Below are 20,314 nucleotides of genomic sequence, written 5' to 3'. Positions count from 1 at the left end.
TAAAAAAAGCTACCCCCTTCCCCTAGGCAAGCAACTCGTTTTCCTCGGGCATGGGCCAGTCGAAGACCATAAATTGTCGTTTTTTTCACACGGCACCATAGAGACCCGTCCCAGATTCCTACACTTGTGTCACTGCACGTTGGCTCACACACCACCAGCCTTCCACGGGAAACCATGGTTTCTCATGCTGGGAAACTGGAGACCGTGCTCCCGGCCTGTCCGTTCGTCCTGGCGTGCGCCTGTATAGGCCTCCTTTTCGGCGGCGTGTCTGTTTCGTTTAGCCGGTGGGTAACTGTAAACCGACCCCCGTTTGGAGCCTGCGATGTTTTCGTCACTCCTCCGCTGCCGTACCTTGTGTAGATCTCCTGTAGCTTCAGCCGCATTCGAATGTCCGATCCGACGCGATCTGGTGCTTCGTGTACAGTCACGCGCTAGGCCACGGTTGCGATCCGCTTCTAAGCTCTCCAAGGTATCCTTATCGTCGCTGACGCACTGCTGCCTTCGCAAACGTATCAGCTCAAACACAGCAGCAGTCTTTCTCAACCACGCAGCGGGTAACTGGCCGCTGAGGAGCGCACGTGCACACGAACACACAGGCTCATCTCGGCGAAAGTGTGCCCGAAAATCTTCCTCCGGCAGACCGAAGGCGCTTTATCGTTCCTCGTACCGCCTCTGTCGACTGCGGCCGAAAAGCGGCGCGAAAAGCAAGGGAGACATAGGCGAGGCCACGTTTACAAATTCGCGGAGCTGTTCCCTCGAAGTCCACCGACTCTCCGTGGTTCCTACCACGAGCCCGACTCCGGAAGTCTGGTGTCACGCCGGACATGACGACAGTCGGCCATTTGGGCAGGCCGAAATTAACTGCCGCTTTAAACGTTCCGCACCATTTCCCCATTCTTTTCATGAGGCGCCCACTCCACCCCGCCTGTACAGCGTGTTTATTGGCTAGCGGGAGTTACGACATGGGCGTTATTCACCCTCGAGAGAATGTCTTGATCATGCTGATATAGAACTGAAGAAAATGATGTTGATGGGTTGCGCTTCTTTCTTCCATCTGTGGCACTCGAAGAGCAAGACGTCGTATTGAAGAAGCGTATCTTGTTGGGCCAGTTTGTGCCGGGTACGTGGAAAAACCAGCGAAAAGGACGCGTTCCTGTGTACTTCTCTTGTTTGTGAACGCGTCCTTTTTGCTGGTTTTCCACGTATCAATACATCGATCGCGTATTCCCGCGGACAAAAATGACAGCCGATTTGCATAGTTAATCAAATCCGAACTGCACACGTCCGCTGCGTCCAGAGTCCCCACTGAGAATCCCACACCATATGCGGAACGCGCGCTGGTGCCCGCTACACGGCGGCAGCTGTGATGCAGCCGCTGTCTCATTGGCTGCAGCTGTGCGACCGCCCCGCCTCCTCATTGGCTAAGCCGCGTGACGCACGCATCGTCTCCTGCTTGTCTCTCGCGCTTCACGGTCACGGCGCGTCTTCGGACAGACCCCTCGGAAATCATCCAAACCACCACGTCCGCTTCCGGTGTTTCCGCCAATCAGGTATGGCGCTGCGGCAGAATATGACGCTTTTTATCATGACACAAACTCGTAATACGCACCCAGTGATTGCGGGCTGTAGCGCTAGCGCATTGAAGTAGTGAGTATTATGCAGCCGAAAGGCGCAGCTGCGGCTACGGCAAGCTGCTTTCTCCTCAGTAACACCCTTTTTGCGGCGAAGCCAGCTTTTTGGGATGCGCTGTGTGTACAGGTGTCGGTACCTGCCCCCATCATTTTGTCAGCCAGTCTAGCGCTGAGTATCGGCCCCCTTTGCGTTCCCGATTTTTGAAACGAAAAGCTTCACTACGCTAGGTAAAGCAGTCGTCGCATAGGGCGGAATATGACATTTAACGACCTTCAGCTCAACCACGTTAGCCGTGTATGACCATGTATAATACTTATGGTGTCGATCCCATGACCTTTAGTTAACTTTTGATCTTTGACATTGGGTGACCTTTGGGTTGACCTTTGGCCTTACCTTAACAACATCCGATGGGGTGATGTGAAGCCACGTGATGGCATCCGATGGGGGTGTCGTAAGACCATGTGATACGATATCATAGCGACGTGGTCGTGTGGGTATATATAGAACGGCTGTCGCGAGTGTGAGCGGAGCTGCCAGCAACTCAGGCTATTATATATATATATATATATATATATATATATATATATATATATATATATATATATATATATATATATATATATATATATATATATATATGTGTGTGTGTGTGTGTGTGTGTGTGTGTGTGTGTGTGTGTGTGTGTGTGTGTGTGTGTGTGTGTGTGTGTGTGTGTGTGTGTGTTCCGGAGCCCTTCACTACGGCGTCCCTCATAGCCTGAGTTGCTTTGGGACGCTAAACCCACATAAACCAAACCCATTTAGGCAGCATAGCGTAAGCGTAGCAAATCTTTTTCCGGCTCCCGTTGTTTCTGTCAGTTTTTCTACATGGACCTGCTTGGTTTCTGTTCTTCGACGACGCGATTTTTAAAATTCCGTAATATACCGCATTTCGCGAAAAACGTGAAAACTTGCCCATAAAGATGAGTTCCGAGCGAAAACTCTGGAGCTTAGATGGGGACCAGTTAATTAAGCAAGCGCCGATTCCTGTATTATACGCCGGCGGTGGAACGGCCAGCTTTCGCCTGCCCGGTCTTTAATTAGGTCGGCGCGCGCGGTCTCCCCCGCGGTCGTTCTCGCGCGGGCTTTTCGAATAAATTAGCGGTACAAAGGAGGCGATGCACATCGTGGCGCGAGGCTCCGCAATTGTGGCTTGGGAAATGCCTGCATTTTGCGAATAAAGAACTTGCTCGTACACTGCCTTCGGAATCTCCGCCTAAACCCGCAGACACTCTGATATGTAGTACTCTCGCAACTCACTTGCTGGAATAGCACCGCTGGTGACGCAGTTTTTTTCTGTTCTTTGTCTTCCTTTGGTCCGTGAGGAAGAGTCAGGCGGGGTGCGAAATGTTATCGTCAAGTATGGCGTACATTAATTTGCGCGTCGGCGGTTGCTTGGCGCAGGCGACATATACAGGGTGTCTCTTTTAACTGTTTACTGATCGTTTACTGATTTACTGTGAGAGATCCGTCTGTGCGATCTGTGCAGGTGGATTGTACAGCAAGGCGGACATTGTATGCGGGATAGAGCTCAATGATGAAACGATTAATTAACTAAATTAATCAACTTTCTTACTTTTTATTTTAAGGGTCAATATTACATTAAGAAATTGAAGGCTGTCAGTATAGGAGCTGAGTCCAGTTTTTAAATTTTCTTTATCGGCTATGCATTTCGAAATATATAACGTCAAAAATACACATTTTTTTTACCTTGTAAAGTTGGCTTTTCGCGATGCAAAATAAAATGTTGTCGCTTGGTGTAGTAATTTTATAGAGGCTCAAATCTTCTAGCCTCTGTAGTATTTTCGCGAAAATCCAGTTAACTGCTTGTATAGCATAAAACAGACAAATGGCTTCCGTATTTGCGGATTAGAAATGCAAGCGACGCCATTTTAAAAATGTGCATTGCGGGAAGCCAACTTTACGAACTAAAAAAATGTATTTGACGTTAAATATTTCGAACAACATTTCAGATGTAAAAAAGTTAAAAAACTGGACTCAGCTTTTATGTTTACCGCCTTCAATTTCTTAATATCACGTTGGTTGCGAAAATTAAAAGTAAAAAGTTGATTAGTTAATTTTAGTTAATCGTTTAATCACTGCGCTCTATCACGCAAATAATGTCCGCCATTTTGTACGTTCCACCTGCACAGACCACAGCGACGTATCTCTTTCAGGGTTTAAAATAACTATCTGTAAACAGTTTAAAAAAAACACCCGGTATGTTTCAATCCATTTAGGCAATTCAGATATGGCCCATTATTTTGCGAGCCACTTTAGTTCCTCGATGAGGCGAAAGCTGCTTATGCTTAACACAAGGACGTCGTGCCGAAGCGATGCGTGACAGAATATAGACCACCGATTGACGCCCTTCACTCTCGATTTGTGCAGTGTTGCAAAAGTTACAGATATAGCCTCAGCTGATCAGCAACTCTGTTTACGAGGCGCCTAGCTCCGCGCCTGCGCTTCGGGAACTGCAGTAAATAGTGACGCCATCGCGAACCGTCGGCCAGTCGCAAAGCGTTCTCTCGTGTCAGCCGGCCCGCTAGTCGAGCTCTTGGTTGGCTGACGCAGGCCTGGGGGGCATTAGTGCAACGGCGCATGATGCCCTTTCTGGCACAGGTGTCTCGTGCAGATCAGTGACCGGATTGCGTTTTGATCTCTTCAAGTCCTTTGAAGGTTAAAGGTCAGTCGCAGAAACGCATGGTTGTTCTTTGAGCTGTAATAGAAGATTCCGATCTAATGTCAAAGGTAGGGCTATAGGACTGCAGGCTTCTTGTCTTGTTTTGGCTTCGTTGCTTTTTTTTACTTCCTTTTTCGAAATCGATGGACAGGAGACATTAGTCGTCCACATGAGCCAGAAATCGGGTTCTCAGTTAATGCCTGTTCTTAATGGGCCTTCGTTGCCATTTTTTGGTCTGGTTCCTCTTAACATTGGCGCCGTATTCCGACAGCAGCGACTTGTAACGAGAGCTGCTGCCCGGCAGTCAATCATCTATAGCATTGCTGCCGGGGTACCTGTTCAGGCGGTTTGTTTATCTGTGACATCGTCAGCTTGGTAGAAGAGGCTTCAGGCGTCGGTTGGTCGTTCGAACCCCCGAGCGCCAATGCCAGCCCGCCGGAAAGCCGCGCCTCGAGTGAAATCGAAAGTTCGGGCGAAACCGTGTTACGGGCCGCGTGCAGACATGTTAGGAACGATGAAGATCGAGCGTTTATTAGGCGTGGATTCGAAGAAATGCCGCTCGGGCACACCAGGGGACGCCTCGGTCGGTCGCTCGAACACGAGCCGTCCGCGCAGCAGGGAGGTGGAAGCCGGACATGCTGTTGCTACGTAACGCTCCTGCTTTAAATTAGAACGTAGCGCTGAAACGGTTTCGTGGCATTTTCGCTTTTTAATTTTCTGTTTCATTAAGCTATATCCGAAAACACGCCTCGGTTTCTCTTTAGCTGCTATAGCTTCTTCGACCGCGTTCGTTTAGAACTGTTCAGTCTCTTAGATTCCGCATTACTGTCTTCTCACGATGCGCCCTGTGGAAATTGGAATATATTGCTTCTCGCTGCTGTTTCGTGCGCCGCAATTCAGTGGCGCACGAAGCTTCGGCAGAAGCCGCGAGGCTTAGTGGGGCGCCGTGGTATGGTCGTTTGTTGCCGCCGCTAAGGGTCTAAATTCTACACTAACACATGCCTCTGCCGCCGCTGCTTTGTACAGACAGACCTGCATAATTGTCTACTTCCTCGTGCCGTCGAACTCAACACATGTGCTAACCAACGTATTAAATGACCGAAAACGGGAATTTTTAACGTAATTTTGACTTAGCAGAGCTATTTTTTCATGCCCCGAGCTATTTAAACACGAACGGATTTAGACTCATTCATGAGAATAGGAGTGGGCAACCACGTACGGTTACCCCTAAGGCTGCTGTGGCAAAGACGGCCAATGCCGGGCATCTCCGCCTACGCTTTAGTGGTTGTTGGCGTGGTCGAGGAGTGCTGGAACCATTATTAAGTGGCACTTCTCTACCCTTGGAGCCACCTCGGAGAAGTTATCGTACCAGCCGCTCGTCCTGGTAGGCGGCAAACAAAAGCCATGCATACTCACAAGTGTGCACTTTCCGTTTCCGGCTCCCCGCCGCGGTGGCTCAGTGGTTAGGGCGCTCGACTACTGATCCGGAGTTCCCGGGTTCGAACCCGACCGCGGCGCCCGTGTGCTGTGCGATGTCAGTGCACGTTAAAGATCCCCAGGTGGTCGAAAGTATTCCGGAGCCCTCCACTACGGCACCTCTCTCTTCCTTTCTTCTTTCACTCCCTCCTTTACCCTTCCCTTACGGCGCGGTTCGGGTGTCCAACGATATATGAGACAGATACTGCGCCATTTCCTTTCCCCCCAAGACCAATAATAATAATTATTATTATTATTATTATTATTATTATTATTATTATTATTATTATTATTATTATTATTATTATTATTATTATTATTATTATTATTATTATTATTATTATTCCGGCTCCCTGGTGAAGGTCTCTGCACTGCCACATTACTGTGGGTCCAGCGGAGCACTCTTAAAGTGGGAAACGAACAGAGAATTGCACGGAACGACAGGCAGCCACTGAAAAACACTTCTCTCCGCCACATGCTTGAATTCTTCCATGCGTGATGTGTTTCTGTAATCGCTTGGGTCGTTTCTTTGGCGATAACCGTAAATCAGTTCCTTTGCTAACAGATGTCTGCAGTAGCAGTTGTAATAGAGCCACTTTGTTATAAGGTCGCTCAAATGCAACCACGAGGCAGGGAGCGGGTCCGGCCCACGAGGGTCAGCTGGCCTAGCAGGTGATCCGAGGTGAGCCGGCCGGCTCTCCACGAGAGAAGGGGGGCGTGGTGAGGAGACTGAGTGGCCGTGGAGCTTTCGGAAATAGCCTAAAAATCAGATCGCGTCATGAATAACAAGCGTTAAAAGAGGTTTAAGATCACCAGTTGAAAGAACACTCCTTTGGAATAAGCTCAGAATATGCGCTATTTTTCGTGTCGTGTCTTGAGCTTATAATATTATAATTGGTTTTTGGGGGAAAGCAAATGGCGCAGTATCTGTCTCATATATGTTTGGACACCTGAACCGCGCCGCAAGGGAAGGGATAAGGGAGGGAGTGAAAGAAGAAAGGAAGAAAGGGGTGCCGTAGTGGAGGGCTCCGGAATAATTTCGACCACCTGGAGATCTTTAACGTGCACTGACATCGCACAGCACACGGGCGCCTTAGCGTTTTTCCTCCATAAAAACGCAGCCGCCGCGGTCGGGTTCGAACCTGGGAAGTCTTGAGCTTTGTTCGAGAAAGCGTGCGTTCCCTATGCGTTTTCTTATATACGCATATCTTGACGAGCCCCTCGTTCCCTTGCCCTTGTGTGTACTCTTGGAGGGACATTTCCGGGGAGAAATTGGGTTTGACCCTTTTTTTTTTTTATAAATGTGTTCGGGGGTTGAAGAATCGGCTAAAGTCGGGTTTTACACAAAAACGAACGGCGGTAAGTAAACCTAGACGGTGGTGCACTGAGGCCTGTAAAGGCGGCAGAAAAGCGAGCACTTGCTGCAGTATGCATTACACCCCTGGCCGCGCCAAGGAAGATGGAAGGTGGCGAACGTGCGCAGAACCGGACCTCGTCCGCGGGATGTCCATGCGGCGTTAGCAGCTGTCGATTCCGTGGAGCGGTGTGCTCGAGGTGTCCGCATTGACACAGCTGCAGCTAACGCTGTGAGCATGTCGCGAACACATCCGGTCCACTCGACTGGTCTCGGGCGTCGTGTTACAAATGGGCGCTCAGTCCGTGACCCTTTTCCAGTTGTTTAAGTTGCATTCAAGGTGTGGTACTTGTACCATTCTTTAGGTGCACGAAGTCTGGCATGAGGGAAGGGAACATGGCCTCTAGCCATCAACGCGAGAAATGGAATCGCTTGTTGCTGTATATTTGAGCACACAGCAGTTAATGGAAATGCACAAGTAGTGGTTGCGCCTAATGACGAAGCTGTGATGGATGCGTGCATAGGCTTGTGCCGGGTTGTGCGACTACTTGTGTTTCTATCGGGCAAAAGGATACACTTTTTTGGTGCGAGTCAGGTTAGGACGCGCTGCCTACGGCGCGGGCGGCTCGTTACACCTTTGAGCCGCCGTGATCCGCCCGTTTAAAGTGAATACTGTAAACGCATGCGGCGCGGTATTGCGCGTTGCGCCCCCCATACTCTGTCGGCGGTTCAGAGTCTGATTGGTTATGGACCTTTTGATCTCTGCCGTCGCGCGGTTTTTGACAACGAAAGACACGCTACCGCTAGACCACGCAAGCACTTCTTTTTTTTTCCTTTGTTGCCGTCGAAGGCGTGGGAATACTGTGCAGTACAAGTCAGGCGGTTATTTACAAAACCGCAGCACTCGTAGCTGGCTGCCAACGTTCCAGCTCCTTCATTTGTGTTAGGTTTCGAAACAGCAATACGATTTGATCGTCATAGTCTCTGTCCTTCATCACATCATGGATTTTTAAAACGCTCTCCTCAATATATTGATATTCAGATCCGGTCCCGGGATCGCAATTGTGGAAAACAATTGCACCTCGCCGCGCTGCGCGCAAACCAAGCAGGAACATGGCATCATATGAGATCGCATTATATCAGTGGGTAAAGACATGTTCAATGTTTTCCTCCTTCCTGCAAAGAAAACCGTGTGTTCCCCGTCGTGCATAAATACATTTTTCATTATAGACTAGATCTATTATTTTCTGTGCGTCAAATTTGCCTTTTGTCACAATTGCGTTTCGCAGGCATGAACCACTCTGTCGGAAAGTTTTGCACTGTGACGAAATACATGGTTTTGATTTCCACACTGAAGTTCGTATACTTGCCTACGCGGATGACGTTGCTGTCTTTTTTTATTTTGCATCTGACAGGGAAAGCATCAGTGCTGTTTTGAAAATAACACAAGCATTTTGTGCCCAAAGTGGGAGCATGTAAAATATAGATAAGTATGTTGGTTTGCGGCGTGGCGCGTGCTGGGACACGACGCCAGATATTTTTGAGGATGTTCACCGGTCCACAACACCGAGCACATATATTTGCCACTGGACTGCTATCGTGATAACGATTCGGTCAGGAGCAACAAGGCAGATGGAATGAGAGAATTCACCACTCGGTGGGGTGGGCGCGACTTGTCTGTATTCGCGCGTGTCACTGTATGTAATGTAGCTCTGGCAGCGAAGGTAATGTATATTTTGCAGACTTCGTTCTGTACTCGAGTGAATAGACTCGAACTTCGTAATAACGAAACGGTTTATAACGAAATAATGAATATAACGAAGGAACTGGTAATACACACCGGTAATACAATTCCGCAAAAGCCATATTTTTACCTCAAAAAGCCTATTTTTGAAAGCTTTTGAAAGTGTTCGCTGAAACACCCGGTATATATAAAAATGGCTTTGGTTTAGCTCTGGAAGAACCTGGAGTGACGCAATAGCTACAGCTGGCCGAGTGGAACTCGCTCAGTCGAATTGCAAAGTCAGTCTTTCGCCCCTGCGTTTCGCTGGGCGTTCCTTCTTCACTTTCATCCCTGGACGTGGATTCACTCTCTCCACCCTCTCCACTCCCCCTCCCCAATCGGTTTCGGTGGCGCGGCGTTGCCGGCAGCTGCTCCGCACCACGTGACCAGCCATGGCGCCGCCACGGTCACCACGGGGTGGCCACGCTGAAGGCTCGAAATGCTAGCGTAATGTAGCTATCGCTACAAAACATCACGAAACCATGACTGTCTAAATGGCTCTGCGATTTTATACAACAACAACAACAACAACAAAAACGCCGTTTCTTACGGGTGAGTTCCCTCGTTTTGCAGAAATTGATAATTTTGTTAGCGGCTGAAAACAAGACCGGATGGTTATGCTCGAAAGTGTTTTTGCGGGTGCGGCGCCTATCGTCTTCTCTTTGTTCTTCTGTTCCGCTTTTTGGCACCGCGCCATGCAGTGCGTGCTCCCAACTTGCCCTCTTTTGTCCGTCTCTCGCTTGTAGTACATGCCTGTGTTATCTTTCTCTGCAGAGGTGGAAGAAGCGATACTTTCGACTCAAGCCGCGGAAACTCTACTATGCAAAAGACACCAAGGTGAGTAGCGCACACACAGTGACGCCCACGTCGCCCCACTGCCGTGGTGGCTCTTCTTTCGCCATTTTGCGTTTTCCCATCTTACCCTTATTTTCACTTTCTCCCCTTTTTTTTGAAGTTCTATGGACTTGTCTCTTTCTTCTTTATTCAGTTAATTCATTCACTTTCTGTTCCCCTGCCTGTTCCGGTGGTTTATCTGTTGCCCGGGCTTACTTCCTGTGGTTTTGCGGTACCCGGAATGCATAAAAGGGGCACATGCTTGTCCCATCGTCATCGCATCTGCGGGTTTCCGGTCATCCCGCGGCGATCCTCGCGGCTGTGCAAACGCCGTAAAACACGAGCAGAGGTTTTACAACTTGCGTAAACTGAGGAAGTGGGGCAATAATCCCGCACGGACGAACTGTGGAAAATTTCGTCCCTCGTCTCTGTCTCGCTAAAACCGTGCACCATCAGGCAATCAGCGATTGACTTCGCGAAGCCCTTTGCACGCGAGGAAGGCTCGTGATTGGCTGGTGCCTTGGCTGTTGTGTCTTGTGAGCTGTCGTGATTGGACGGCACAGCAGCGGCGGCGTGTGACGAACCTCTCTTTTGGGCGAGGGAGTTTTGTCGATTCCGCTTACTGATCAGCTGATGCGGAGGCCGTAGCTTCCGGAGTGCTGTTTGGTTTTAGGGAGGCGGATTGCACGTAAACAACAGCAAGGACATGGAAACGAAAGTGAAATATAACATCGTTTCTTCCGCTGCTTCTACTATAAGGCGCTGTGCGAAATAAAAATTACACAATGTTACGTTATGTTACCTTTTCGCGAAAAGGCTCCCTTGAATAGCTTTCGCTGCAAAATGAAACGCGGCCATACTATAGTCGGATACGGCTCAAGAACAAAGCGACAAATGCCCCTCAAAGGAGACCCTCCAGCCAATGGCGTCCACTGATTTTCGTGACGCGGTTAATCTTAGTTAATCTCCTTGAACCTGCTAGTGTGATATCACAGGGGGTGGCAGATGAAAGGGGATTAGCCGCTGCTTAATCGGATAAACTGCTGCGTCATGAATATCGTCCGACGCCATTGGCTGGAGGGCTTCGTATGAGGGGCATCTGCCGCTTCGCTCTTGAGTTGAATCCGCCTATAGCAGAACGGTTTTGTAGAAAGTTTTGTTGGCGTAACGCCTGAACGACCGGATGGAAATTTCAATGCGAGCTTTTAATGAGCCCGTGCTATGCTTGTTCCCGCATGTGTTAGTGTGCAGCGCGCTCGATGTCCTTGCACGTGCTTGTTAAAAGCGACTCGTTTCTCATCAGGGCGGCATCGTTGCGTCTTTCGTTGCGAACACAGCTTAATCTGCGATCCCCCTTTAAGGGGCCCGACGTTTTAGCGTGCTTGTTTGCAGTCGCTTCTGGCGCCTCTGGTGGCAAGTTCCGCGGAACACAGCTGGGCGCTCGCCCACCTGCGTGCCCCTGTTAGCTTTTCGTTCTCTCAGAGCGAATCACGAGGCTGAAGTGTGCTTCCGTCTCGCATGCAAATTGCGTCGCGACCCGAATATTGCGCCCTCGTCTCTAACTAGCCTCGGTGCAGTTGTGTGCAGCGTTGCGAAAGATTCGTGATGCTTGCGAGGGCCACGTTTCGCCACGGCCGTGCGAATCATTGTGTACAGTATAATAGCACACAGTCCAAAGGCGGCGTCGCGTACGCGGCGTTCAAACGCGCCTTTAATGGCGAGCTTTCGTGCAGCAAGGATCATCTTCTTTTTTTTTTATTTTCCGCGCTCCTCTCTCGGCCTCAGAGTATTCTAACCTCCGAGAAAGGGCCGTGAGAACGCGCCGCATTTTTAAGCAGCGTTTCGTAACTGATATACGGCAAGAAAACTTTGTTTCAGGCGTAGGTAGTCCCTCACATCTTATATGACGCTTGCGGATGCCGCGAGCGCGAACAACGAAGCTCCCTTCCGCTGTTGATTGAGGCCATATATAAGCAGCTTCTACGATGCTCAGGAGGCTACTTTTAAAGAGTTTACGTGGTTTTCTATGGAGTAAAAAAAAGGGGGGGGGCGGGAATGAAAGAGGAAATGTGCGCGCTGTGCTTGGGCGCGGCTGCTGCTTGTCGTCCGCGCGATGCACGCAGCCCGGCGTCTGGGCCTCGTTATTCGCAGCGGCTGCTGATGTGTCTGTGTACACACGGTGCGCGGCCGGGTCGCATTGTTTCTCGGCGCGCAAATAGGGCGGCAACGCTTGCCTGCGCGCGCTTTCGCGTCTCCCCAATTAGGGAGGCCCTCGCGCAGAGAGAGCGGCTGTGCGGGGACGCTTTGATTGCGAAGTAAACGGCACCCGGATCCTCTCTCTTTTTTTTTATTCCTTTCTTTTTAAATCTTTGATGGGGCTAATATTGTACGAGGCTCGCAAGAGAACTTCGCCGCAGCTTGCGTCGTAGGCTGCCTTGAATGCGGATTACTTAGCTGGTTAGTGAGGGCCGCGGCTTGGGCAAGGTCCGTGCTGGCGTTCGTTGGTGCGTGCGTGCGTGCGTGCGCGCGCGCGAGAGAGAGAGAGAGAGAGAGAGAGATGCGTTGAGTTCAAAGGAAGAAGAGCAAGCCGGTGAGGAGGTGTGCGAGGGAGGCTCGGACGGTGCGGTTACGGCAGATGTTGCGCGCACCTTTTGTGAACCCTTCGTGTGAGCCGAGGGCGAAGTGGAGGAAGTTTGAGAGAATTGAGTTGACAGAGGCGCGGGGACTTCCTAGAGCGCGCGCGCGCGCTATTCCTGTGTCTTCCTTCGCGGCTTCTTTCCTTCGGCGGTTGTGCTATACTTGCGCCCTGTATTAGCGGCTGGCCTAGAAGCGGTGGGCGGGCAGGACATGCCGAGAGTGGCGTGCGTAGGTGTGGGGGAGTGGTTAAGTATTGGGGGTACCGCGGAGGCTCTTATGGCTGCTGTACGTATACATAGCTGGATTCGGGCTCGTCTGCAACCACCAGCATGGCGCCCTTCAGGGTGCCTCGCTTCGTTTAGTTTTATTGCCCTAAATACCTACACGGTTACATGTAGACGATGATGGTCTCGCTGCTGACAGAGGAAAAGTGAAGACACTTAAGGGGTCGCGCTTGGAAAGCTCGGCGAGTTTCACGCATGCTCTCAGCTACAAAAGTTCACCGAAAGCTAGAGCCGCGTGGGGGGTAAGTAAATTAAAACTATGGAGTCGACCCTTAAGACAGCATTAGAGTTCAAATTTGTGGCTGTTTCTGTTGGAACTTCTGTTTGTTTTACGTCAGTTTCTTTTCAAACGTCGATCCATCAACAGCCACATTTCGACCGCTAGCCGCAGTAGCAGTTATTCGCTATACTGTGACGGGGTCGACACTTGAGTATCGAGTCGTACCCGCATATATAAAGCTCCTAGGAAATCGCGAAATAGTTCGATAATTCGATACATATGAAAGGCAGTAGGCGTGCTTAACTGTAAACTGGAAGCAAGAATACATTGCACCCACGCTAGTGACGCGCTTCTTGACGCGACGTGCTGGCAGCGCACCACTTTCAACGCGTTGCTAAGCCTAACCTGCTTCCCACCGAAGCCACAGCGGACAGTGCTTCGGTACAAGTCCCTGCCTATCATAATATGCCTAATCCTGCTACCGCTGCGCTTCAAAAAGAATATTCTCTGATTAAAATTAAGGCGCATTAAGTTTCCGCTATGCCTTCGGTAGGGAAAGCAAGGCGAAGCAACCCACGCGACGGCCGCCGCTAGGCTTTAATCAGTTAGGTCGGCTTCACCGCATGACAGTGATGTAGCGTGGAAATTGAGTATAAAAGTGTGAAAGCCACCCTCAAGCACACCCCAAGTTCAGTCACCCTTTTTCACAGCGCTAGCGCTGTCACGGGTCCGAGGCCGCAGCTGACCCGTCCCAGTGCGCGAAGATGGATCGAAGAGCGCCCTTGGAAGAAGATATCAATTGCAAAGGCGTAGCTCCCCGTTTGGTATATGCATTGACCACCTAAATCGGAGTTCGGTATATTGCGTGACTTTCCTGTACTTTTATATGGAATTTTCACGGGGATAATCTGTGTGTTCGATGTATCCAATACTTCGAAATATCCGGATTCGATATACCGAGCTGGACTGTATCGCATTTTTTACTCATTTTTTTTATATTTATGCCCTATTTAGTTTCTTGTCTAGAAACTAGGTTTTCCACAACCCGGTAGGCAGGTTTTGATAGCGTCACAAAGTCACGAGGCCTTTCTCGACTCATCATTAATTTAATTGCCACCTGCCAAGGTGGGCAGGTTGCTTACAATCGAGTTGTCAGGATGTAATGACGTCAAAAGGTCACGAACCAGCGAATTTCGCCTCTGACATCGCGTGCGGCCGTGAGGCCTGGTTCGAATCAGGCGGCCACAACGACGTGACGGGATTTCTCACGTGCAGGTCGTCTCGAACCGCGTGTTATCGCAATAGATGTCGCGCGTGCAGTCCGGGGCACTGTGCTTGGGCGTCCTAAGCAATTGGTTCGTCCCCTTTATGTTACATACGTGCTCTTTCACCTCTGGAACTTACTGATTGACTGTGAGGGTATTCCGCACGTTGTGGGCTGCCGCGTTGCACGCGCTGTGGCCGGTCATGTGCTGTCGATTCGCGTGAATGTCGGGACATTCCCTCTGTGACCGTGCTCGAGTCGAAAGTGAAGCGGTCAGGACATCGCAAAAATTGCACCTCGGGGCTTATATTCCCCTCACACCACCGATTCTGGCGACAGTGGGATCGAGGCAGTATAGTGTAGCCTTCCGTTTTTTTTTTTGTTTTAATGCTCTGGCCGAAGTCGTCGACCATACGGTGGCAAAAACTTTATCACGTGGACCCCTCTCAGGGAGTTCTTTGGCGTATCGTCGTCCCCTTCCTGGTCCAGCTCTGGGCCCAGGGTCCCCGTTGGCCACCGCTATCCGGCCGGCACGCTTGATCAGCCTTCGCTGGTAGGTCGGCAATATCGTGTACCATTCCTGCTAAATAGCCTTGAAAGGTTACATATAGACCCGAACACCATGACTAGAAAACAATGGAAAAAATTCTTAATGACGAACGACGGTATCCAAATTTAAGAAAAAAAGTACAGAAGAAAAACGTTGTAATGTAAACGTTTTCTCTTATTTTGGAGCATGCTTGTTTTTGTATTAGGTTTGTACGATTCTTTTATTTGTCTGTACGTCCTGAGTGTAAATGGTCTAACTTAGACCAGAAACTCGTTTTTTTTTTCCTTTCCCTTTTGCTGCATATGTATCCAAATATGTTGGCCTACACGTGGGATGCTGTTGTACGCGAATACATTTGTATTGCTTTTATCTGTGAGATGCAACACATATATATATGTGTAAAAACTTGCATTTAACATGACTGAAAAACCTTCACGCTGCCAATCAAACAGGGGCAAGGGCCTTGTCAAGCTGCTTGTAGCAGCTTTTTTGCTCTTGTCCCAGCATTCCTTTGTTACACGCGGAAGAATGCTGAATAAAGATTTGATTTGATTTGATTTGATTTGAATTGGACGCCGCCGTGCGGTGTTTCAAAGGCCCAAGCGGAGTGGTACAGTGTGGGTCTGTGTTGTTGGCAGCTCGGACATTATTTGTCTGGTTAGCATGTGGGGAAGAGTAAGTGTACGGGGCCAGTGCATAGTCTGCGGCACGTACTGGAGAAGTGGGGACACTCGGCGTGATCCTCCGGAGCTAGCGTGATGCCAACGGGAGAGAACAGAGAGTAGAGGCGTCTGTGTGCACTAAAAGATTTTGACAAACCCTAGCCCGATATTGATGTTGCTTTTTTTGTGTGCTTTGCGACATCTATGCTTATATTCCCTTCAAGCTACTGGGGTTGCATTTCAAATTCGTGAGGAAGTATGCAGTGAAAGAAGTTGCATGCCGAAGCGGCACTGAGTGTCGGCAGTTTATTGATCGGAAGGCATTTTGTGCTGTGGAGATTCATCTCTTCAATGCGAGAATTTGGCAGCGTGCACAGATTTTTCATAACCTCACGTGCGGCTTCTCTGGGTGGAAGAGCGTGTCATATAACAAGCACCGTGGTGAAGCGCCGTGCAATATCGTCATATCTGCGAAGGTTAAACGAGATCTTTCCTTTTTAAGCACAGCGATATAGTCTGTGCGTTCATAAAGCATCGTTCGACGGCACTGCGAATTCATTCGGGGACCGTCGGTGTACGACAGGCAACCGGAAGGGTTAGTGGGCCGAAAAATCAGATCCATAATCTATCATTTTTGCCCGTAAAATACGAGCCAGGTTGTAACTCGAAGGGCCATAGTTTTTTGTTTGCTGTGGCCGTCTCAGCGTTCTCCTAAATTTTCTCTCTCGTCTGAGTGGGTCAAGCCATTCGGGCTGCTGATCGACAGCCGGACCTGACCATACTGGCGAGCGCTGAATGTGACTGTGCGGAGGCAATATTGCCGCGTGTAATGCAGTGGGCCCCGTAACAATGTAAACGCTGCTTGCGCCTCCTTCTCAGATGAAGCTTGGGAGGGCTAGCTGCAGGCGATCAGGACACTTCTGTTCATATCCGCCACGCTATTCTTAGCAAATTGAAAAGCGACGACTTCGATTCCAGTCGTTGCGCGTTTCACACCTGCACGCGCCTCTTTGTTCGATCTCGTTCGCGCGCACGCACTTCTTCGGTGTGGCCACAGAGGCGCTGGCGGCGACGACGGCACACTCTCGCATGCCGGCAAAACCAGTGCGCAAGGGAGCCAGAAGCACAAAGAAACGAAAACTGTGCATATCAGGCTTCACTACGGCACCTCTTTCTTCCTTTCTTCTTTCACTCTCTCCTTTATTCCTCCCTTACGGCGCGGTTCAGGTGTCCAACGATATATGAGACAAATACTGCGCCATTTCCTTTCCCCAAAAACCAATTATTATTATTATTATTATTATTATTATTATTATTATTATTATTATTATTATTATTATTATTATTATTATTATTATTATTATTATGCGGGAACAAAAAAGAACATGAAGCGTCCTTCCTTTGTGACCGCATGTTCTTTTGTTCACGCTATAATATGCGCTATTGCCTGGCGCGAACTTCGCCATTACAGGGCCGCCATCGTATACTTGGCTAGAGCCAAGTATAGTGACAAGTACCAACTATCTCTTCTAGCTCGTTTTTCTATATATATATATAGAAAAACGAGCCTGAAGACATAGTTGGTACTTGTCACTATACTTGGCTATATAGAGCCAAGTATACGAAGCCTGAAGACATAGTTGGTACTTGTCACTATACTTGGCTATATAGAGCCAAGTTATACGATGGCGGCCCTGTGATGGCGAAGTTCGCGCCGGCAGTAGCGCGCCGGAGCAAGGGAGAAAGGCGAAGGGAAGACGAGCCGGGCGAGAGATCCGGCTCAGCTGACCGCGGCAGTTTGTCTTCCCATTATATGCGCCGTCGACGCGTGGTCAGTCTCAGTGCCTCGTATTACCGCTCTTCCAGGTTCCCGCCGCGAATCTTCGATGCCGTATGTGTACAGTTGCGTCTGGCCAGTACCATACAGTGCTGCGAAAGCCACAGAGGCGGCGTTAGATCGGCGTCGGAACAGCTCGCGGTTCCAACCAAGGTCGCCGAATCGAATCCCGACAAGCGGCGGCCGCCGCATTTCGATAGAAGCCAGGTGCAAAAACGCCCGTTGCGCTGTGCGATGTCAGAGCACGTTAAATATCACCAGGTGGTCGAAATTATTCCGGAACCCTTCAATACGGCGTCCCTGAGAGCCCATATATGTCGCTTCGGGACAATAGACCCCACATATACAGGGTGTTTCACCTAAGACTTCACGCAATTTTTAAAAATAAGCTTTTTGAGCTAGAAGAGCGCTTTTTCGGCGTAGCATTGTCAGCAGTGTTATACATCATAATACAGCTAAGGTGCGCTAACTAGCAGGCTGATTAACTAATACTGAATAATTACCTTTTTCTTAATTATCGAGAGGCGCGTAGCCCACCGTAAGTAATATCTATATCAGTTATTTGAATTTCGAAAACGCACTTACCCTCGGCGCTGTAGCCCAACAAACCTTGGCTGCATCGCGTCCAAAATACAGTGCTTACGAGAAGTTTGCAGGCATAACAACCTCTCCAGTGCACGTAACTCGTAGAAATAGCCAAAATTTGTTTGGCCACAGTGCCAAAGGTACCGCCTTTTTGTAAATTCTAAAAACTGATATGTATATTACTTTCGGTGGCTTTAAGCTTCGATATTGAAGGAGCCTAACAGTAATGGTTAAAAAGTTTACTGTTCAGTATTAGTTAACCAGCGTGCTAGTTAGCGTGTATTAGCTGCATTATAACTCTAAAAAGCGCAATTTTAAAAATTGCGTAAAGTCTTAAGTGAAACACCCTGTATAAGCATAGCATAGCAACAGTTCGCGGTCCCAACTCGCTAGCTTCTCGCGCTTGACAAGAGCAGATCGTGATAGGCCGGCGCCTTGCCTGCGCACGGGCACCGGCCAGTCAGAAGTCAGCTGCCAGCGGCTTTTGCATTCTGATCAGTGCACTTCTTTAGAGGCACAGGCAGACTTTTTTTTTTTTTTCATTCGCTTCTTCTTATCGCTCTCTGGGTTCTCCCGTTGCCTATCTATATCTCCTCTTTTCCAGCGTTCCGTCTCAATGACGACAAATGATTTTCTGCGAGGAGACACCACCACTACCACCGCGATGGCGTGTTTTTTGATCCCGCCAGCATCTGTCTACTTTCGTTATTCCACCTTCGTATTTTCGCTTCTGTCCTGGCATATTCTGACTTCGTTTTGTTTCTCTCTCTCTCTCTCTCTCTTTTTCTCTCTGCATCTCTCTCTTTCTATTTCACTCCATGGTTGTTTTCTCTCGGGTACGTTTCCTCCTCGTCTGCTGCCCCCACGCGATTTCGGCGTCGGTGTCGGGTGTTCCCTCTCAGTGCAGTGCTCAGGGGAGTGATCTCGCGTGGACGCGCTGCTGCCCGACTCTTCCTTATTCTCCACCCCCCCCCCCCCCCCCCACCCCCTCTCTGTTTATGGTCACGCCGTCTCCCGTTTCCCCCTTTTCCCGTCCCGTGGGTCCTTCCTTCCAAGTGACTCGCGTAATTGCGACGACGGTGAGTTGTGTGGCGATACTGCTGGGCTCCTAGAAATTTGGCTCTTTTTTTTTTCCGTATGCCTCGCTAATCTCTCTCTCTTTGTCCTCCTCTATGGTGGTGTCGTTTTCATCCGTGGAATTTTCCGCCGGTCGAACTTTATACCTGGGCAGGAGTCGCTTGTTTTCGCTTCTGGCGAGGAGCGCGATGACAGATTGCTTAAACGTGTTCAGTTGCTGGTTTCCCCTTAACGACACACACTCGTCGCGCTGTAATGCGAAATGGAAGATGAGACGAGGCGCAACTGCCGCAGCGTCGACTATAGGTCTTGCTATCCGCGAATGGGTGAAACGAAGGGCCGGTGTGTACGAGCCGGTGCTCACCCATGACCCGTGCGCGCTCAGAGTCCACCCATTTATTAAGCTTTTCTGACTCAGGTGTGAGCGCTTGTTATACGCCAACTGCAGCAAAACTCGCGCTCCAGCTTGTAAACTTGCAATGAAGGCTCACACCCACTGAGCACAGAATATCTTGTAGATGCCTTGAAATGTCTGTAATGGTCATAAACATCTTGGACTACAAAAGATATCTACAAGACACTGTTTGATACTTGTCTAGAAGATATTTAGCCAAGATATCCGCAAGCTGTCTTAGGAAGAATTTTTACGCTTTCAGCAGCTACGCAAGAAGCTTACTAATCCAGCCGCCGCGGTGGCTGAGTGGTTACGGCGCTCGGCTTCCGGCCCGCAAGACGTGGGTTCGATACCGGCCGCGGCGGTCGAATTTCGATGGAGGCGAAATTCTAGAGGCCCGTGTGCTGTGCGATGTCAGTGCACGTTAATGAACTCCAGGTGGTCGAAATTTCCGGAGACCATCACTACGGCGTCCCTCATAGCCTGAGTCGCTTTGGGACGTTAAACCACCATAAACCAACCAGCTTACTAATCCGCTTAAGCAAGTTGTCTTCAAGGCATTCTGCTTCAGAAGCCGCTTCCTCACAATACGTTTTACGGCTTGACTTACGTATAGCTGCAGTGCAATATTTACTTTTAAATAGGAAACACCTAGAGAGGCACGTGGCCATCAGAAACATGAAAATAGAAAAAGAGTTCAATTCACATCTTGCCAACACGTACACGCTTGCATGACTGCATATGGCAGGAATATTTTATTGCCCCGGACATGCTATTCCGATTTCTGTGGCACATGCGTGACAACTCCCTGCCCACTGAGCCCCAATCCATCTACTAAACAGATATAATACGTTTTTCTAAGATGAACAAACAATTTTATTAAGGCATCTCAACTGACCTCTGAGACAGGTATTGGATATTTCTTAGACGTCTTGTCCAAGTCATCTTGCAGATGATTACAAGGCGATCCTAGGCATCTTGAAACACTCTGTAGACACCTTCTA

At 49.3% G+C, this 20,314-nt stretch overlaps 1 protein-coding gene across 1 annotated transcript in view; it reads left to right on the top strand.

The window, feature by feature from the left end:
- Nucleotides 1–20,314, top strand: part of LOC144126086 (diacylglycerol kinase delta) — a 126,202-nt gene that overhangs the window by 43,984 nt on the left and 61,904 nt on the right. The window contains exon 2 of the mRNA XM_077660013.1: nt 9,741–9,803. The gene's annotated coding sequence lies outside the window, so the exon portion shown is untranslated. The remainder of the gene's footprint in view (nt 1–9,740; nt 9,804–20,314) is intronic.

This window comes from Amblyomma americanum, chromosome 3 (genome assembly GCF_052857255.1).
Source record: "Amblyomma americanum isolate KBUSLIRL-KWMA chromosome 3, ASM5285725v1, whole genome shotgun sequence".
In the NCBI taxonomy this organism is placed as follows: Eukaryota; Metazoa; Arthropoda; class Arachnida; order Ixodida; family Ixodidae; genus Amblyomma; species Amblyomma americanum.
This window is presented reverse-complemented; position numbering and strand designations above follow the sequence as displayed.